The sequence below is a fragment of the Leopardus geoffroyi genome, chromosome A2, assembly GCF_018350155.1.
Source record: "Leopardus geoffroyi isolate Oge1 chromosome A2, O.geoffroyi_Oge1_pat1.0, whole genome shotgun sequence".
NCBI classification, from domain to species: Eukaryota; Metazoa; Chordata; class Mammalia; order Carnivora; family Felidae; genus Leopardus; species Leopardus geoffroyi.
This window is the reverse complement of record NC_059331.1, coordinates 33584233-33602581: the sequence shown is the minus strand read 5'-3', so window position 1 is coordinate 33602581 and position 18349 is coordinate 33584233. Positions and strand designations below refer to the sequence as shown.

At 43.9% G+C, this 18349-nt stretch overlaps 1 pseudogene; it reads right to left on the bottom strand.

The window, feature by feature from the left end:
- Positions 1–1215: 1215 nt before the first annotated feature.
- On the bottom strand, positions 1216–1829 carry LOC123607204 (annotated as a pseudogene).
- Positions 1830–18349: the final 16520 nt, after the last annotated feature.

Here is an 18349-nt window from a genome sequence, read left to right as displayed (position 1 = left end):
AAAGGGCTGCAGCAAAGACGTGAAAGGCTGGAGCTCCGATCCAGACTCGCCCCGTGCTAAGCTCTGTGACCTTCCTCAGGCAGCGCCCTTCGCCTCTCTGAGCCCTCATTTTCCCAGCTTGGAGTTGGCAGGATCACAAAAGGTCATCTACAAGAAAGAACTTCCTTAACTGCACCAGGATCCGCAAGGATGGTTATCCTCATGACCTCCACAACTCCCGTCTCTCTGTGAGGGGTCAACAGTCTACTTCTGGCTTATGGAGGGCTTGTGCTATGTGTTCATGCGCCCATCAGGGGCCTTTAGGTATTGGGTTAATGCACATCCGATCCTCAATCTCTTGCTTAAAGTTCTTCCAAGAGCCCCCTTGTCCCAGCCATAACTTGGATGGCAGGGACCGCGACAATCCAGCCCTCCTCATACTCAGCCTCCAATCATGGTGCTTTGCATGTTCCGTCTAGGCTGGGGCCATCCCACAGTGCCTGCCGTGTGCTGCATACGTGACTTACTCTGGCTTCCAAGACCTGAGGCATGAGCACCTTTGGCGCAGAAAATTCTCCCTCTTCCCCAGCTCCTGAGTTGACTAAATCCTACTTTTTCTTCAAGTCCCAGTTTGAAATTCACTTCCCTTGTGTTGTGGGCTAAATTGTGTCCCCTTTCAGATCCGTACATATAAGCCCTAACCCCCAGTACCTCAGAATGTGTTTGGAGACAGGGCTTTGAAATGGATAATTCAAGGGGCGCCTGGGCGGCTCAGTCGGTTAAGTGCGTCTAACTTCGGCTCAGGTCATGATCTCACAGTTTGTGAGTTCGAGCCCCGCATCAGGCTCTGTGCTGACAGCTCAGAGCCTGGAGCCCGCTGCAGATTTTGTGTCTCCCTCTCTTCCTGCCCCTCCCACGCTCGTCCTCTGTCTCTCTGTCAAAAAATAAATCGACATTTGAAAAAAACACTTATCATATGGACTTATCTCCTTTTTACATTCTAGCTCCCCCCCCCCTTTTTTGTGTGTGAGGGGAGAGAAACAAGAACGTTACTTTAATTCAACATCAACAATGACCTTGTGTAACAGCACAGGAAAGAGGTAGTGGAGACAAGACACTCAGGCTTCCTGTTCCCTAACCAGCCTTGACTTGAACGGCAGGGCCCCAGCAACCTGGTGGCACCGCACCTAGCCTCTCGATGGAGGGGGAAGGGGCAGGGAAGTGGAAATCTGAGGCTCAAAACTTAGAGAAGGGCTGATGGTAAGCCTGAGGAGAGGCTGCATGGCTGTGGGCAGGGCCCTCACACAGGTCTTTGGCCGTGAACATGCCCGTGGCCCTGCAGAGCATGGAGTCCTTGGCAGTGTCATAGGGGTGCCCCTCGGACAGGATGCCCAGAACAGCTGGAATGATGCACTGGCAGGCGTCCAGCACGTTACCACACCATCTCTGGGAGGTACTGGTGGATGAACATGAGGCCATGTTGTCATCCCAGTTAGAAACTGCTGGCAAGCGTCTTTGATCTCACTGATGCTTGTGTCCTTCTCCACCACCAGGGAGTTAGGATGAGGGCTCTTGTTAAGCTCCTCTGTGCCGCCCAGCAGGAGGCCAATCACCATGTCCTCCCCGCCACTCACTGCAATTAGCTTCCTCCTACTTGCCACACTCGCAGGTGGGTAGAGCTCAGCTGCTACAGCCTCTATGTTCTGTCGTCCTTTTAAGGTGGGTGGGTTTCTGTTGGTTGATGAAATGTCTTGAGGAGTAGATAGATGACTGAAGGTCTTGAGGTCAGGGATCACGTGTCTCTGCATCATCAAGACCGACCGAATTGCCCAGATGCATATAGGAGACATGGAGTATGTTTTCCATAGGTGGATGGAAATGAATGAAAAAATATCCTGTCAGTTTTCCAGATGATTTAGACAAATGAAAATGCTCATTGAAGACTAGGCACGGATTTAGAGCTGCGTTTTTCTTGGCGGTTTACCTAAATTCCCTAACTTCTAATCAAAGTATCTACACCTCACTGGACCTATGACGTCATAGTCCTAGAACTGTTAGTAGTGAAAGGAAATTTTCTGGCGGGTTTTCCATTACGTATCTTGGTTCTGTGTCTCACCATTTCTGTATCACACTCCCCACAGGAGTCAGGATGGGGAAGATAGAAGAGATAAGAAAGATTCTTTGAGTAATTAGGAATCCAAAATTAGGAAACTGTCAAGTAACTAAAGTTGGTACCTCCTACAAGCTCAATCCATTTATACTAATTCCATAGGAAAGCAGCTCGTCACCATTTTCCATGTAACCATCAATCATAGCGCACATTGACAGAGTTTAAAGGCATAAGTCCGAGATTAGAGAAGTTCTTTTAAAAGGTGGAATACCAGGGGCGCCTGGATGGCTCAGTCGGCTCAGCATCCGATTTCAGCTCAGGTCATGATCTCACGGCGCGCGCATTTGAGCCCCGCGTCAGGCTCTGTGCTGACAGCTCAGAGCCAGGATCCTGCTTCAGATTCTGCCTCTCTCTTTGCCCCTCCCCTGTTTGCACTCTGTCTCTCTCAAAAATAAGTTAAAAAAAAATTTTTTCCAGTGGAATACCAATTCGTGTTTTTAGTAATTGAAATTACCCAGTAATACCCAGGCTAGCTCAGTTTTTTTTTGGTATTTGGATAGCAAACAACTGAAAGCCATGACAGCTAGAGGGAACAATTAAAGGGGAAAAGAAAATTAAGAGCTCACAAATACATTCAGTTTTCTCAACTTTGTCAGCTAAGTGTTTCCTTTAATTACTATTGATTTTCATAATAGTTTATTAACCCAATATGCCAATTCAAGTTTGTCACAGATTATTGTGCATGTAGGAGAATCCATTGTATGGCACTGGAGGGGAGGAGAGGCCAAGTGTTTTGGGAAATAAACGCATCTCCTTAAACATTTGTATCTGATTTTTAAAATTGTTTTGCTGGGGCAGAACTTTATTTTATTTTAACTGAATACATCAGTCATCCTGACAGCGTTTTAGCTCCAAGCATTAACTTCTGAAGTATTATACCCAGAGAAATGGAAGACAGAACTGATTTGATAAATCAAGTCAATAAAACCAGCTTATAAGTTTCATTATTAAAACTTTATAAATGCAGCACAGGACTTGTATAGAGCTGAGAGAATCAAGATTCTTTTTTTGCCATTTAGGACCATTCTCAAACCTCAGTTTCCTCATGCATTAAAATGGGGCTTTGTGATCTCTACCTCATTCTACCGTCCAGAATTGGCATGGGGCCCAAGTGAGATCGTAGAAGGGCTTCTTAAAGTTTAATGTACACCACAAGTTAAGGCATTACAGGCTTCTGTGTGTACCAGAAAGTATCTGTGAAGAACATAGAAGCCTCTTAGAGTAAATGCCTGGAACCAGAGCTTCCCAAGATTTACCAATCCTGGTTAATAAAATAGAAATTAAACACCAATTACCATGGGAGGGAAAGTGGATTCATGTGGCGGCACTTTACCTGAATATTAATTATGAGTTGGGAGATTCCATTACCAGGCTCAGGCAGGTCATGCTTTATTGGTTCGTCAATAAGAAGCTCACGCTAATGGGCTGGCATAAAACATCCTCTGAGGAATCAACCCTGGCTTTCCAGCCAGAGACCATAAACTCAAAATAATTTACATGGCACAAAATCTATTTCCTTCCAGTCTGTAAAATGGTAATGAGAAACACCAGGCTGGGCAGAAAAATGAGGATTTAAAAGGTCATGGATGTTTCTGTCTTCCTTTTCTTTGTTAGGGTCAAAGCTACTGATACCTGTCAGGCCTAGAATTCCCTAGAAGGCAAAAAAGTAAAAAGGTGTGGGTTTGCATAGGGCCTTTGAGGCAGGGCAGTAGGTACATGGTACCCGAGTTTGCCAGCCTGTGACTCAGTTTCACTCCCAGGTCATGTTGACTCTGACCTTCTAAGGCAGGACTTGACTCACCATGTCACGGTATGTTTTTGTACCCTGGCCTCCTCATGGAAGCCACTGCCATCAGCTGTGTGAGGATGGCTTTCAGGCCCTGCTTCCTCCTCAGCGCCCTTAGTGAACATTGACCACTGTGCCAACAATGGGCTCGTGTCCCTCAGCACCCCCGCCCCTGTGCTGTCCCACATTCCAGCATCAGTCAATGGGGAAAAGTCCCTACACTCACGAACCTGGTCCCTGGGTCCCAAAATATCCTGCTGGTGCGCAGAGTCTTAGAAGCTCTTTCAGGAACTTCTTGGGCTCTGAGTTGTCTCCTCTCTTCCCTGAGTCTCAAGATAAATTCACTAGACAAGGTTGGGTGACAAAACTCTCTATTGTGCATGTCTCCCCATTTTCCCCTGCCTCTCCACACACAAATACATAAATAAATCCTCACTTTCCTTCAGCCAGTACAACCAAAGCCACCTGGGGGTGCCTGGGTGGCTCAGCTGATTAAGCCCCTGACTCTTGATTTTGGCCCAGGTCATGATCTCCTGGTCGTGAGATCGAGCCTTGTTTTGGGCTCCAGGCTGGATGTTGAGCCTGCTTAAGACTCTCTCTCCCTCCCCCCTTCCCCACTGTCTCTTTCCCTCTCTCAATAAATAAATAAATAAATAAATAAATAAATAAATAAATAAAAATTTAAAAAACAAAAAGCAAAAAAACAAAGTCACCTAATAGAACCATTTATGAACCAAATATCTACAAGAATCTCCAGACTATAACCAAAAAGAGGGATGGCCACAAGTGTTGGTGAGGTTGTGGGGAAACTGGAACCCTCACACACTACTGTAAATGTAAAATGGTACAGCCACTTTGGGAAAGAGTTTGGCATTTCCTAAAATATTAAACACGGAGTTACCACATGACCCAGCAATTCCATCCTAGGTATGTACTTGAGAGAATTAAATAACTAAATTAAAATAATAATAAAAATAATTAAAAATCCACACAAAACCTAGTACAGTCATGTTGATAGCAACATTATTCATAATACTCAAGTAATAAAAGCAACCCAAATGCCCATCAAATGATGAATGGATACATAAAATAAGGTATAGCTATACAAGAGAATTTTATTAACCTATAAAAAGCAATGAAGTACATACAGAAACACGCTACAACATGGATGAACCATAAACATACTGTGTTCAGTGAGAGAAGCACAAAGACACATATTGTCTGATTCCATTCACTTGAAATGTCCAGAATAGGTAAGTTCATAGAGCCAGAAAGTAGATTGGTAGTCACCAGGGATTAAGGGAAGGGGGAATAGGGAGTGACTGATAGGTATGGGTATCTTTCTGGGGTGAAGAGAATGTTCTGGAATTAGAGAGTGGTGATGGTTGGTAAAACGTTGTGAATACTCTATGCTCTGAAACGTTCATTTTATAGTATGTGAGTGACATCTCAATTTGAAAAGATTTTTTAAAGCTGAGGAATCGGAAAAAAGAGTCACCAGCTCCCCAATTCCTTCTAGCAAAATCGGACCTGGGCTGAGCTGATACATTCCACTATCCTTACTGAGGACTGCAGTTAAAAGCTTCAAAAAGCTGGCCTGCCCCCACATACTTCCCCCACCTGCTTGCTGATGCCTGAAACAATTCCGTGGAGCTTCTTTTCATCTGAGTATCTTAATACTTTCCTGCTCTCCACATTTGTGAAGCCATCTGTGGGACCAATCTTGTCTCTAAACGAAGATAAGCAGAAAACAGTACTTACCCCCTCACTGGGTATCCAACGATAATGGTTTGATGGAAAGGTTGCAAAAACAAAACCAAAGAAAACACGCCTACACAAATCATTCTACGTTTGACCTAAAATCCCAGATTTTTCGCTCTCCTATTGTACATTTGAATAGGAGCTTTGAAAGATCTCAGATATGCATGTGGCTCTTATTTAGTAGAAAATTCGCTGAAAATAGTGAGCATGACGTAGTCACTTAGTTGATTTAATACTTACTTTGAGAGAAGCCAGAGACAAGGATCTGAGTTGGCTAGGACCACGCATTGTTCATAAAAACCATGAATTTGGGGAGCCAGAATGCCACGACTTGAAGTCTAGTTCTACCACGTGACTTGAAGCAAGTTCTATAAACTTTCTGGCCTTGATGTCCTCACCTGGAATATAGGGATACTAGCAGTACCTACCTCACAGGATCACTGTAGAAATTCAGTAAGTGAACACCCATAGAGCTTTTAGAACATGTCTAGCATATGCTACGTGTTCAATAAGCCTCAGCTTGTTGTTATTTCTAAAACTGGGTAGAGAACAGCCCTACCTTTTGCTGTATCCTTTCTGTGGAAGACTATTGGGGAAAGTCCAAGAGGCTTGACATTGAGGTAATGAGGTGACTTTGCTCTCCCACTACATTCCCTGTACTCCCCCTGAAGCCTGTTTTGGGCAAGCCCCCAACTCAAGCAGAGGCAGGTGGCTCTTGGAATGTGGCATGTCCTGAGCCTCTCAGGGCTGCATTAGTAAGTTCCAAAAGAGGGTTAGAGAGGGTGACTCCAGGGCCTGGCTGTCCCTAATCCAGCCCAAGCTAGATGCCGTGTCCCCATTCGTCCCCCACAACATGACAAGCAGAGAGAGAACTGCAAAGAACATCCTGAACTCTATTTCACTTCCTCCTTTACAAACAGAACAACTAGATCTGGGCACTATTTTTGGTATTTTTGGCCAGTATGACAGAATAGGACACTCTAAATGGCAATTGAAAATAACTTTCCCGCCATTTGACCCATCCCCGTGTATCGAATTGCCAATTTCTCTGCGCACTTACCACTATCTGAAGTTCTCTTGCTCGTGTTCTTGTTTGCTGGGACATAGAATTTTTGTATGTAGAACGAGGCTTCCAGGAGGGCATGGTTCTTGTCCTTCTTGTCACTGCTGTATCCTCAGCACCTGGAACAGTGCCTGGCACAAAAAAATAGGCATCCAGTGAATAGTTCTGGAATAAGTAAACGGTGTTCACCCTAGCACTCGGCACAGTGCCTCTGTACTCGACAGGCCTCTACCGGTGATAATCTCAGTCTCCATTCTCCCCTTCTGGGGGAACCTGTCCATGCCCCTGCCATCAGCACCTGCTTCTGAGGCCCCTGCACAATGCGGGACGAGCTGGAAGGTCTCTCTCTCTGACACCACCTCACGATATCGTAGCTGACCGCAACTGGAGTAGACTCCGTCCCTAACTAAGACACTCATCATTTCTTTCTTGGAAATTTGGGTTTGGCACTCAGAGACTCTTTTTAATAAGAGTTGGTGCTTACAATGAGAGGCTGGAGTGTTCTGGTCTCAAGTCTGATCAAAGCAGAAGGAGCCGGTATGCAGCAAAGAGGATAAAACTACCCGCAGAGAGGAAGTGAGGAGATGAGAGAGGATGGCAGTAGAGACAGAAAGAGACAGAGTCCGGGCAGGTGGACTGGCTGATCCGAATGTGCTGACTTTTCAGTGTTCACCTAGTCCCTGGAGACCTGGCTGTACTTCCTCAGTTACAGCCTTGGTTATTTCTTTCAGTTCACAGCTAGTTTGGCTGGGGTTCTATTTCTTGCACACAAACCATTCCTGACTGCAAAGTCCTAGCATATAGGAGGCATCCTCAAACCCTCCGTTGACATAAATTCATTTTCCACTTATTCATTTACTCACTTACTCGACACGTATTTATTGAGCCAGGTACTGGGCTAGAAGACAGAGGCAAACAGGTGTGCAAAAAGTAGACACCGCCCCTGCCCTTGTGGGATTCTGGCAAGGAGACAGCAATTAATAGAATTAAGACAAGGAGAGGAACAGTGAGTTCAACTTGGCATCAGACCCTGCCTGGTATATATCAGGAATGGCGCTGGGTTATGCAGACACCTAAGTCATCGTTGATATTAAGGGGACCACAGTCCACTCAGAAGGAAGAACCCTCATATTGTCCTTTAGCAAAAAGGGACACATACTCTATCTGATTGGACCCTCAGGCTGCTTCCATGAGATTCGTCTTAGAAGATGCCTGTCTTACAGGCAAGTCTCTACAACTGAGCCCCAAAAGGGTTAAGTGACTTAAAGTCAGGGAGACTAGTCAGAGGCAGAGGCAGATTATTAACTGCTGTCTTCTGTCCCCACAACTCTGTGTTTTTCCTTTTTGCCCTCCTACAAAATGTTGCCTCTTCTGTGAGACGGCAAGTGTGCAAGAACCAAACACACTGTATAGCCCTGCAGAAACTCAGGGCACAAGGCCTCCGGGCGGGGCTCAGCGGTGCTATTTTTAGGATAAACTCTGCCAAAACAATGCAAGCAGCAAAGAGAAGAGGCAAAGAGAGAAGTCAGCTCTCTCTGCTGAAGCTGCTACAATGGGGATCTTAGTGGGTCTGCTTGCAGCGCCAGACCCGATAGAGCCCCGGGGGGCCCCCTAGGCTCAAGTTTTTGAGGCAGTCCCTTCCCCAAACCTCTCAGGGTCTGGGAGCCCGGCTGCGTGTTTAGGCACCACAGGGAGACGACGATACGCACTGAAACTCCAACAAGGCTCATCACAATTACATTCAAGGACTCAACTAAACTGTCCCCCCCCACCCCACCGTGAGGGTCTCATTTTCCTCCCTTCTTACCTCACATTACTCACAGGTCACAGCCTTTCATGAGGCTGTTTCTACACTCAGCCTGGGCTCCCGGCTGAGAGCACAACATTAAGTGTGCATTCTGTGACTGTGTTTCTCAAAGCATGGTCTGTGAAACACCTGCATTCAAATCAACTTTATCAAAATAATTGTTAAGACGACTAGGCCCCACTCCAAACCGGATGAATCAATATTTCAGGTAGACTACCGGGTGTTTACCCAAGGGATACGAAAACACTAATTCAAGGGGATACATGCACTCCTATGTTTATTGCAGCATTATTTACAATAGCAAAGATATGGAAGCTGCCCGAGTGTCCAACAAATGATGAATGGATAAAGAAGATGTGGTATAGGGTCGCCTGGTTGGCTCATTCAGTTAAGCATCCGACTCCTGGTTTTGGCTCAGGTCATGATCTCACAGTTTGTGAATTCAAGCCCTGCATGGAGCTCTGCACTGGCAGCAGGGGACCTGCTTGGGATTCCCTCTCTCTCTCTCTCTCTCTCTCTCTCTGCCCTTCCCCACTTGCACTGTCTCTGTCTCTCTCAAAATAAATAAACTTAAGAAAAAAGATGTAGTATACACACACACACACAGACACACACACACACACACACACACACACACACACACACACACTGGAATATTATTCAGCCACAAAAAAGAATGAAATCTTGCCATGTGAAACGACATCATGAAGTTAGAGTATATTATGCTAAGTAAAACAAATCAGTCAGAGAAAGACAAATACCACAGGATTTCACTCATGTGTGGAATTTAAGAAACCAAACAAATGAGCAAAGGAAAAAAAAAAAAGAGAGACAATCCAAGAAAAAGATTCTTAAGCAGGGTGCTTGCATGGCTTAGTCAATTAAGTGTCTGACTCTCATTTTCAGCTCAGGTCATGATCTCACGGTTCGTGGGATCGAGCCCCACATCAGGCTCTACGCTAAGGGTGGAGCCTGCTTGGAACTCTCTCTCTCTCCTTCTCTCTTTGATCCTACCCCAGCCTTTCATGCTCTCAATCTCTCTCTCAAAATAAAATAAAATAAAATAAAATAAAAATAAATAAATAAATCACTGGCTTAGATAACTGATCTCCAAAGCACTGGGCAAGGTGATAGACAATGAAAAGCAAAAAACAAGCAAGGTTACTGGGCTTCTCAGAGTAGGTTAGATGCCCTGTTTTATACTACTCAACACCTCAACTTCATTGATTCATTCATCCTTTTATCCAATCAACAAATATTTATTTAGCACCATGTCTAGAAATTTAGCAAAAATATAAAAAAGTGAGCAAAGAAGAGAGAGGAGGCAGTCTCTGCCCTTAAGCAACTCATCTATTTGAGAACACAGATATTACCTAATCATACAAAAGATGATAAGGTGCCAGTTATGTAAGTACTACCCTGGAGAGGTACATGGGGGAGATTTGATCTGATCATGTGATGTGGCAAGGATGCCCTAAAGACATCTGAAGAGTGAGTTGAGAAGGAGGGACGGGTAAAGCGAATACCCAAAACAAAAGGAAAGGACGATGCATAAGCCAGTCCATGTGGGAAGAAGCAGGGTGAACTCAATGAGCTGCCAGAGGATAGAAATCCCAGGAAAGAGAGCTGCTGCGAACAGAGAGGTTCATAGTGAGCATGGAGAGGTGGCCAATGGCCAGGCCATATAACAGTTTAAAACCCATGTTGGGGAGTTTTCCCCCTCAATCCTCAAGTAACAGAAAGCCACTAATACATTTTACTTTATTTTAAATTGTGTTTTATCTTAGTGAATAAATTTTTTTAGTGTACAATTTGTTATCGTTGACTGTATGTTGACGATATTATACAGCAGATCTCTAGAGTGTATTCATCTTCTTTAACTGACACTTTATGCCCCTTGATTAGTACCTCCCCTTTTCCCTCTCCCTCTAGCTCCTGGCAGCCGCTATTCCACTCTTTATTTGATTTGAATCTGACTATTTTAGATACCTCATATAAGCAGAATCATGTAGTATTTGTCTTCCTGTGACGGGCTTATTTCACTACAGTAATGTCCTCAAGCTCCATCCACATCGTGGCATGTTGCAGGATTTAGTTCTTGCGTAAGGTTGTTTAGTATTCCATTGTGTACATCTACCACATTTTCTTTATTCGTTCATCTGTCAGCGGACATTCAGATTGTTGTCACAACTTGGCTATAGTGAATAATCCCACAATGAACATGGGAACACTAATATCTCTTCCACATCCTCACTGCAATTCTTTTGGATACGTACCCAGAAGCGGGACTGCTGGATCACAGGGCAGCTTTATTTTTAATCTTTTGAGGAACCTCCACACCATTTTCCATTAACAATGCACAAAGGTTCCAATGTTTCCACGTCTTCACTTCCCCTTGTTGTCTTTTCTGATACCAGCCATCTTGACAAGCGTGAGGTAGTATCTTATTGCGGTCTTGATTAGCATGTTGCTAATAAATAGTAAGGCTGAGCATTTTTCATACAGTTCTCGGCCCTTTGTCTGTCCTCTTTGAAGAAAGGTCTTTTTAAGACCTTTATGCATTTAATCAGGTTATTAGTTGGTTTTTTTTTGTTTTTTTTTTTTTTTTGTTTTTTGCCATTGAGTTCTAGGAGTTCCCTATATATTTAGAGATTAAACTCTCAATGGATATATGGTTTGCAATACTTTTTCCCATTCCATAGAATACTTTTTCGATCTGTTGGTGGTTTCCTTGCTCCGCAGATGGTCACTGACACTTCTTCAATATAGCACTTTCCAGCATGGCACAGCTCATTGGTTGAGAATGATCTACAATCTTCTCCCAACACCTTTTGCTCATCTTTTTTTCTCTTTCCTCATAGCCCAGCAGAGTAGACCACCACAGCGCGGCATGTTCACACCACGCTTATTAAGTGGGACTGACAGGCAGAAAGGAGCAATGGGTCGGCTGGCTTGGATTAAACCAGTTTCCACATCTTCTTGGCTTTGCGTGCCACAATGGCAGTGACCACGCTGTCATCAGGACTCCAGCACTCTACTGGACACCCTGGCCCAGAGAAGGGAGTAATAAATACCTGTTGGATGAATGGCCCCGCTCAGGTAAAATGGGATGATAAAAACAGCTTCCAAGGGATTTGTGAGAGAGGTGACCCTGTAAGTACAGTGCAAAACACATGCCAGGTTTCCCCCACCTGGCCCACACGCATGCACGTGCACACATACGTCTCTCCCACACACACACACAAACATACACACACACCCAAAAGGGATTCGACAGTGTGAGCTGCTGGTTCCCACCACCGGCTATCACAATTTAAAACAAAGGGTCTGGGGACACCAGGCTGGCTCAGCCAGAAGACTATGAGACTCTTGACCTTGGGGTCTTGAGTTCGAACCCCATGTTGGGTGTAGAGATTACTTAAAATAAATAAAGAAATGAACTTTTAAAATAAATAAATAAATAAATAAATAAATAAATAAACAAACAAACAAAACAAGGGGTCTATTAAATATTAAATAACTACTGAACAATCCAGGTGGTGTTGTAAGTGATGGAGAAAAGGAGATGTCCTTATTTACTACTATCTCAAAGTTTCTGAGACAGTCTCAAATTCAACCTGTTAATTGTTACTCTTCTAGGTGCCATATCATATATTTTTTAAAGTTCATACCTTTGGTGTTCAAGCAACTCAGTACCTACTATTTAAACAAATTCACCTTTGTACTTCAAGTTCCTCTGCTTTAGAGACACGCCTTGGTCAAAGGCTGAACTTTGGTCTCCTGTCCCTTTGTACTGATGTGTGAATGAGGTGGCTATGGACCTTGGAAAGCCTCGTGGTGGGGGAGAGGGGTCACAGCCTAGTCACAGTTGTGGCTGATTGTCACCTTCCCTAATCCTTCTCCTCCCCACCCCAGAGCTCTAACATGTGCTAGTATGTGACCTTGGATAAATTACTTAACCAGTCTACATGTCAGTTTCCTCAGCGGTCCAGCAGGGATCAGAAGAGTCATGGTAGAAAGGTAAGGAAGTAGGTGCCCCGGTTTGCCTGGGACAGTCCTCGTTTTCTGTTGATTATTCTAGTGTCACTATAAAAATGCCCTGACACAGCTAATAAATTACATAGTTGTTTCATTAAGAACATGGGTTTTGCAGGATGCCTGGCTGGCTCAATCCATACAGCATGAGACTCGTGATCTCAGGTTTGTGAGTTCGAGCCCTGTGTTGGGTAAAGAAATTACTTAAAAAAAATAAATCTTAAACAAACAAACAAACAAACATGGGTTTTGCGGTTAAACCAACTAGGATTTGAATGACAATTTAGTCCCTGAGTGTTGTTAGCAAGTTACTCAACCTCTCTGTACCTCTGTTTAAGCAGAAAATGGCAATGATAATATTTTCCTCAAAGAGTCATTATAGGAATAAATGAAAATATAGGCAAGAACACAATGAACAGGAGCTGTTATCCACCCCCCCCCCCATCTTCGTCATTGGAGACTATTTTCCAGGCTATGTTTGAGTTTCAAGTGTGGGAAATACACCTCAAAGTAAAATAAGCTGAAAAGAAAAGCTAAACATAAAGCTGAGCTGTCTGGGGGGTTCCTAGCTTCAGGTGCTGCAGGGGTTCAGGTACTTTTGTGTGTGTGTGTGTAATATTTATTTATTTTCAAGAGAGAGAGAAAGACAGAGAATGAGGGAGGGAGGGACAGACAGAGAGGGAGACAGAGAATCCAAAGCAGGCTCTAGGCTCCAAGCTGTCATCACAGAACCTGATGCAAGGCTCGAACTCACGAACCATGATATCATGACCTGAGCTGAAGTCGGACACTTAACTGACTGAGCCACCCAGGCACCCCTGGAGTTTTTGATTTGAGAAGGAGAAAGATCTTCTGTCTCCCCGTGTTCACACCAGTCTTTGGAAAAGGAATCTGAGCGGCCCCAACAGGGGGCCCACTTATCCCCACGTCCAGGGACAGGGAGCATGCCTAATGGCCTGCCCGGGGTCACATGTCCACCACACAGCAAGGGAAACAGGTGCCCTTGATTCATGGCTCCATCATGGCCTCTGACAGAGACACACAAAATTTATTTCCATTCCATGAAGAGCCAAGGAGAAGAAAATAATGGCTAAAAAGAAAAATAACTTTTTTTCCACCATGGTGGAAACCTCCAGGAGCTACAGCCGCTTCCCCCCTTTGCTGCAGCACACCCATTATCCTCTGCTCTGAGAGCTGCTCTGGGTCTTGAGACCCATCTCTTAGGAGTGCCTCACCTGGGCTCCACTGGGCTCAGACTGAGTGGGGGAAGAAAGCAAGGTTAAGGTAACTGTCTCCCCTACAGTCTGCCTTGCCAAAGTCCTGTGAGTCTCAAGCTCTCTCCAGGCTCCGGAATCATGTTCACATCCCTTTGGCCTTTTGTAAGACTGCTAACAGCTTCCCACTGTGCTAGTGTGTGCGTGCTTCCCAGGCCCTGTTGGTTCAGTAACCCCGCCCAACTCCTCTCCACAAAGTGACTCAACTTGATTCAACTCTTGGGCATGCCATCTGTTTACAGCCAAGAGTCTCATAGTTTGCCTTCATTTGTCCTCTCTCACCCCTCCCATATTATTATACAAATATAGGGGCGTCTGGGTGGCTCAGTCGGTTAAGCGTCCGACTTCGGCTCAGGTCACGATCTCGTGGTCCGTGAGTTCGAGCCCCGCGTCGGGCTCTGGGCTGATGGCCCAGAGCCTGGAGTCTGCTTCCTATTCTGTGTCTCCCTCTCTCTCGGCCCCTCCCCCATTCATGCTCTGTCTCTCTCTGTCTCAAAAATAAAATAAAACGTTAAAAAAAAAAAAGGAAACAAATATATGTCATTGCAGAATATGAAAATACAAAAAAGAAAAGAAAATTTATACCTAATCTTACCCCTAGATGTGACAATTACATTTTGGGATGTACCCTTTCATATTTTATTCTTTGCATCTTAAATACAGATTTTTTTTTTTAACAGAAGTGCAGTGATGGTTAGATGTTTAAATGAAAAAAATCTCAAAAGCAAAAAAGAGTGTAAAATAGCTTCCTTTCCTGTTAAAACAGGTAATTAGGAAGGTAATGTTTTCAGATTCAACTTCAATCATTTAAAAATTAACTTAATGGCTGTAGAATTTTATGGTGATGATTATAATTTCACCTTTTTCAAAACAACTGTATTTTGAGAGTTCTCTCTCATAAAGAAGTGCCTGAACTTTCAAATTTTACTCAGGCCGGGAAAATTCAATGTGGGGAATATTTTTTGACTTGACTAGCTTTCTGTGAATTTCTCATGCTATCATAGTAGAGAAAAAAAAGGAAGAATTGAAAGGAAATGGGACATTTTCTAATTTCTATTTCCATCCGTAGTTGTTATATTTAGCTTTAAATAGAGTATAACATTCTCCCTAGATATTTCACTTTGAAAGAATAAAAAAATTTTCCCAGTAATGATGAGTATTTATTTTATTTTATTTTATTTTATTTGATTTTATTTTATTTCATTTTAAGAGAGAGAGAGCAGGGGAAGGGCAGAGAGAGAGAGAGAGAGAGAGAGAGGGAGAAAAAGAATTCAAAGCAGGCTCCATGCTGTCAGCACAGAGCCCGGTGTGGGGCTTGAACCCACAAACAGTGAGATCACGAGCCAAAATCAAGAGTTGAACACTTAACCAACTGAGCCACCCAGGCACCCCATGATGATGAGTAATTTTAAAAACACAAAAGTTACATACTGCACGATCTGAATGGAATGCTGATTCGGCAATGCCTATTAAACAGGAAGGATTTCGGCTTCTGTACCCTGCCAAAATCTGTCCTATAGCTGGCCCCCAGGCATGGCTGATACCACTCACAAATGTCCTCACCAACTGGTAGTTCCTCAAATGCAATGAAGAGGAAGGCCACATCAGAACCCGACACGGGCTGCAGTGGAATGGATGTTTGCGACCCCCAAGATGCATATGTTGAAATCCTAACCCTCAACGTGATGGTATTAGGTGGGGGGCTTTGAGAGGTAATTGGTTCAAGAGAGTGGAGCCCTGGGGAAGGGGATTCATGCCCTTATAAAAGGGACCCCTGAGATCTCTCTTGCTGTCTCTTTGCCATGTGAGGGTACAATGAGAAGCTGGTTGTCTGCAGCCTGGAAAAGGGTCTGCACCAGAACCAACCATGCTGGTACCCTGGTCGAGAACTCCAGAACTGTGAGAAATAAATATTCGTCATTTAAGCTGCCCCATCTGTGGCAGTTCATTACAGCAGCCCCAAATGACTAAGATAATGTCCTTTAAAAGGAATATGACCACATTTGTGGGAAACATTTATTCATACAAACCTTCTGGAGCATTCAAATTCACACTCAACCATTTCCATGATCTGGTATCTTCACCTTCTTCTTTAAGGTGAAATGGATTGCCCATCTCTCATAGTTTCTAATACTGCTTAGGGAAGACATGGAAAATATAGATTTTTCTCCCTTGCTAAGAGGCAGTTGTCTCCATGCTCATTAATTCAGTTTTCTAAATCGTTGACTTTATAGTAATTCCTAGGGGATTCCTTCCAGACTGCATCATCCCTGTCAGTCACCTCATGGCTCCAGACAAGTTGTTGGCATGTTGTAAACCCTCCTTCTTGGCGTTGGCCTTTCCCGGCTGCAAACAGAACTGCTAGGTCAGCCAGATGTCTGACTCTTGAATCTCCACAGTCTTTGTGAACGCTGGCTGGAGCAGGGTCGTCCACAGTTTTTCCGGTTGCCAGAACTTGCAGGATATTAGAGCTCTTGAAGACTTTCTTAAAGTGATGAAAAGATGCTGGAACAGTTAGCAGTGAGGACAGCGCAGAGTCCACTCCAGTTGGACACTCTCTGGTGGTATCCATGAGAGTGTGCACAAAAATCCTTCTATCCTCCTGGCCTCACGTCAGCCCCCTTTACTTCCGGGACTTTGCTCTCAGAAACCCACATTCTCCGCAGATCCCAGAAGACAGCCTTTGGCACTGTGTTGACATGATGGTATGCTTCTTATCATTTGTTAGCATCGAACTGCCCTCCACAGACACCACATCCGGCCATCCTGCAGCTCAGCATTGCTACAGATACTCTTCATATTCCTATTTCTACTACACTGTTCCCACGGGTATGTTCTCCATCGAAGCAGAATAAATTGTACATGTTAGGCATATCTGGGGCCCACCTGAGAAGTACCTGGAGAACCCCAGCATGCCATGTCCTGCTCGCTGAGAACCATGGGTCCAGAGCCTGAAGTTACCAAGACAGTTTTACCAGCTTCATTCCAAAGAACACACCGAAATTCATACTGATTAGCGGTGTAAAAACTTGGTGCCTTCTGTTAGAACGTTAGAATGGATAACTAGGCTCCCGCCACACTAGCTTGGTTTCACTGTTTTTGTTTCTCAACCACACCAAGTGCGTTCACGTCTCAGAGGCTTTGCTCAAACTGTCCATGCTACTTGGATACCCTCCCTATAGATCTTGATATCGCTGTTTCTCTTGTATCATCCAGGTCTGAGTTTGAACATGACCTTCCCAACCACCTATCCGAAGTACCTCATGCATTTCCAGTTGCTCTCTGGCATGTTGCCCCATTTTGTGTATTTGTGGGTGCTTGACAAGTTACCATATTTATATGCTTACTGTTAAGGTTGGTTTCAGGGTGAGTAACATGTGTAGTCTCTCACAGCTCCACACTTTGAAGCACACTCCATGGGGTTTAATGCTCTCCTGTTGCCATCATGAAATTTTTAATGGTTTTTATCTTACCCCGGAGACCTGCATTTTCATTTTGCATCTTAGGTACAAAATGCTTTTTTTTCCCCACTGTTTCTTTGCTAATAGAGTATACGCCCTAGGAGAACAGGGATCTTCTCTCTTTGCTTCCATATTGTGTTACCAGCACTGTAGGGAATATTACAGGTGCCCAATAAATATGTGTTAAAAAGTTAACCATGCGATTATCATATGACCCAGCTATTTTATTCCCAGGCATATAACCAAGAGAATTGAAAACAGGTGCTCAAACACTTGTACACAAGTCTTATAGTGGCACTATTTACCATAACCCAAAGGTAGAAACAACATGAATGTCCATCAACTGATGAGGGGACAAACAAAATGTGGTATGTCCATATAATGGAATATTATTCAGCCATGAAAAGGAATGAAGTGCTGATACATGCTACAACACAGATGAACATTTGCCTTAGTTAAAATATTACGTTAAATAAGTCAGACACAAAAGGTGACATGTTATATATAATTCTGCTTTTATGAAATAACCAGCACAGGCAAAATTCCTAAAGATAGGAATCAAACTGGTTGCTGCCACAGGCTGGGAGGGGCAAAAGAAGAAGAAGAGGCTGCTTAATGTATATGGAATTTTATTTTGGGGTGCTACTGCTGCTTGGAACTGGATAGCGATGGTGGTTGCACAATAGTGGGAATATATTAAATGCTGCTGAATCATTCACTCTAAAATGGTTAATTATGGAGCGCCTAGCTGGCTCAGTCGGGGGAACAAGTGACTCTTGATCTTGGGGTTATGAGTTCGAGTCCCATGTTGGATGTAGAGATTACTTAAATAAATAAAACTTTGAAAAATAAAATAAAATGGCTCATTATGTGTTTAAAAATGATTAATTTTATGTTGTATAAATTTTACCTCAATTTAAAAAAAGAAGACTGAAAAAGAAAGTTACAAAACTACAAAACCTGTTTCAGAACTCTTTCCATGACTAAGCCCAGAGTATTCTTAACCTAGTCTG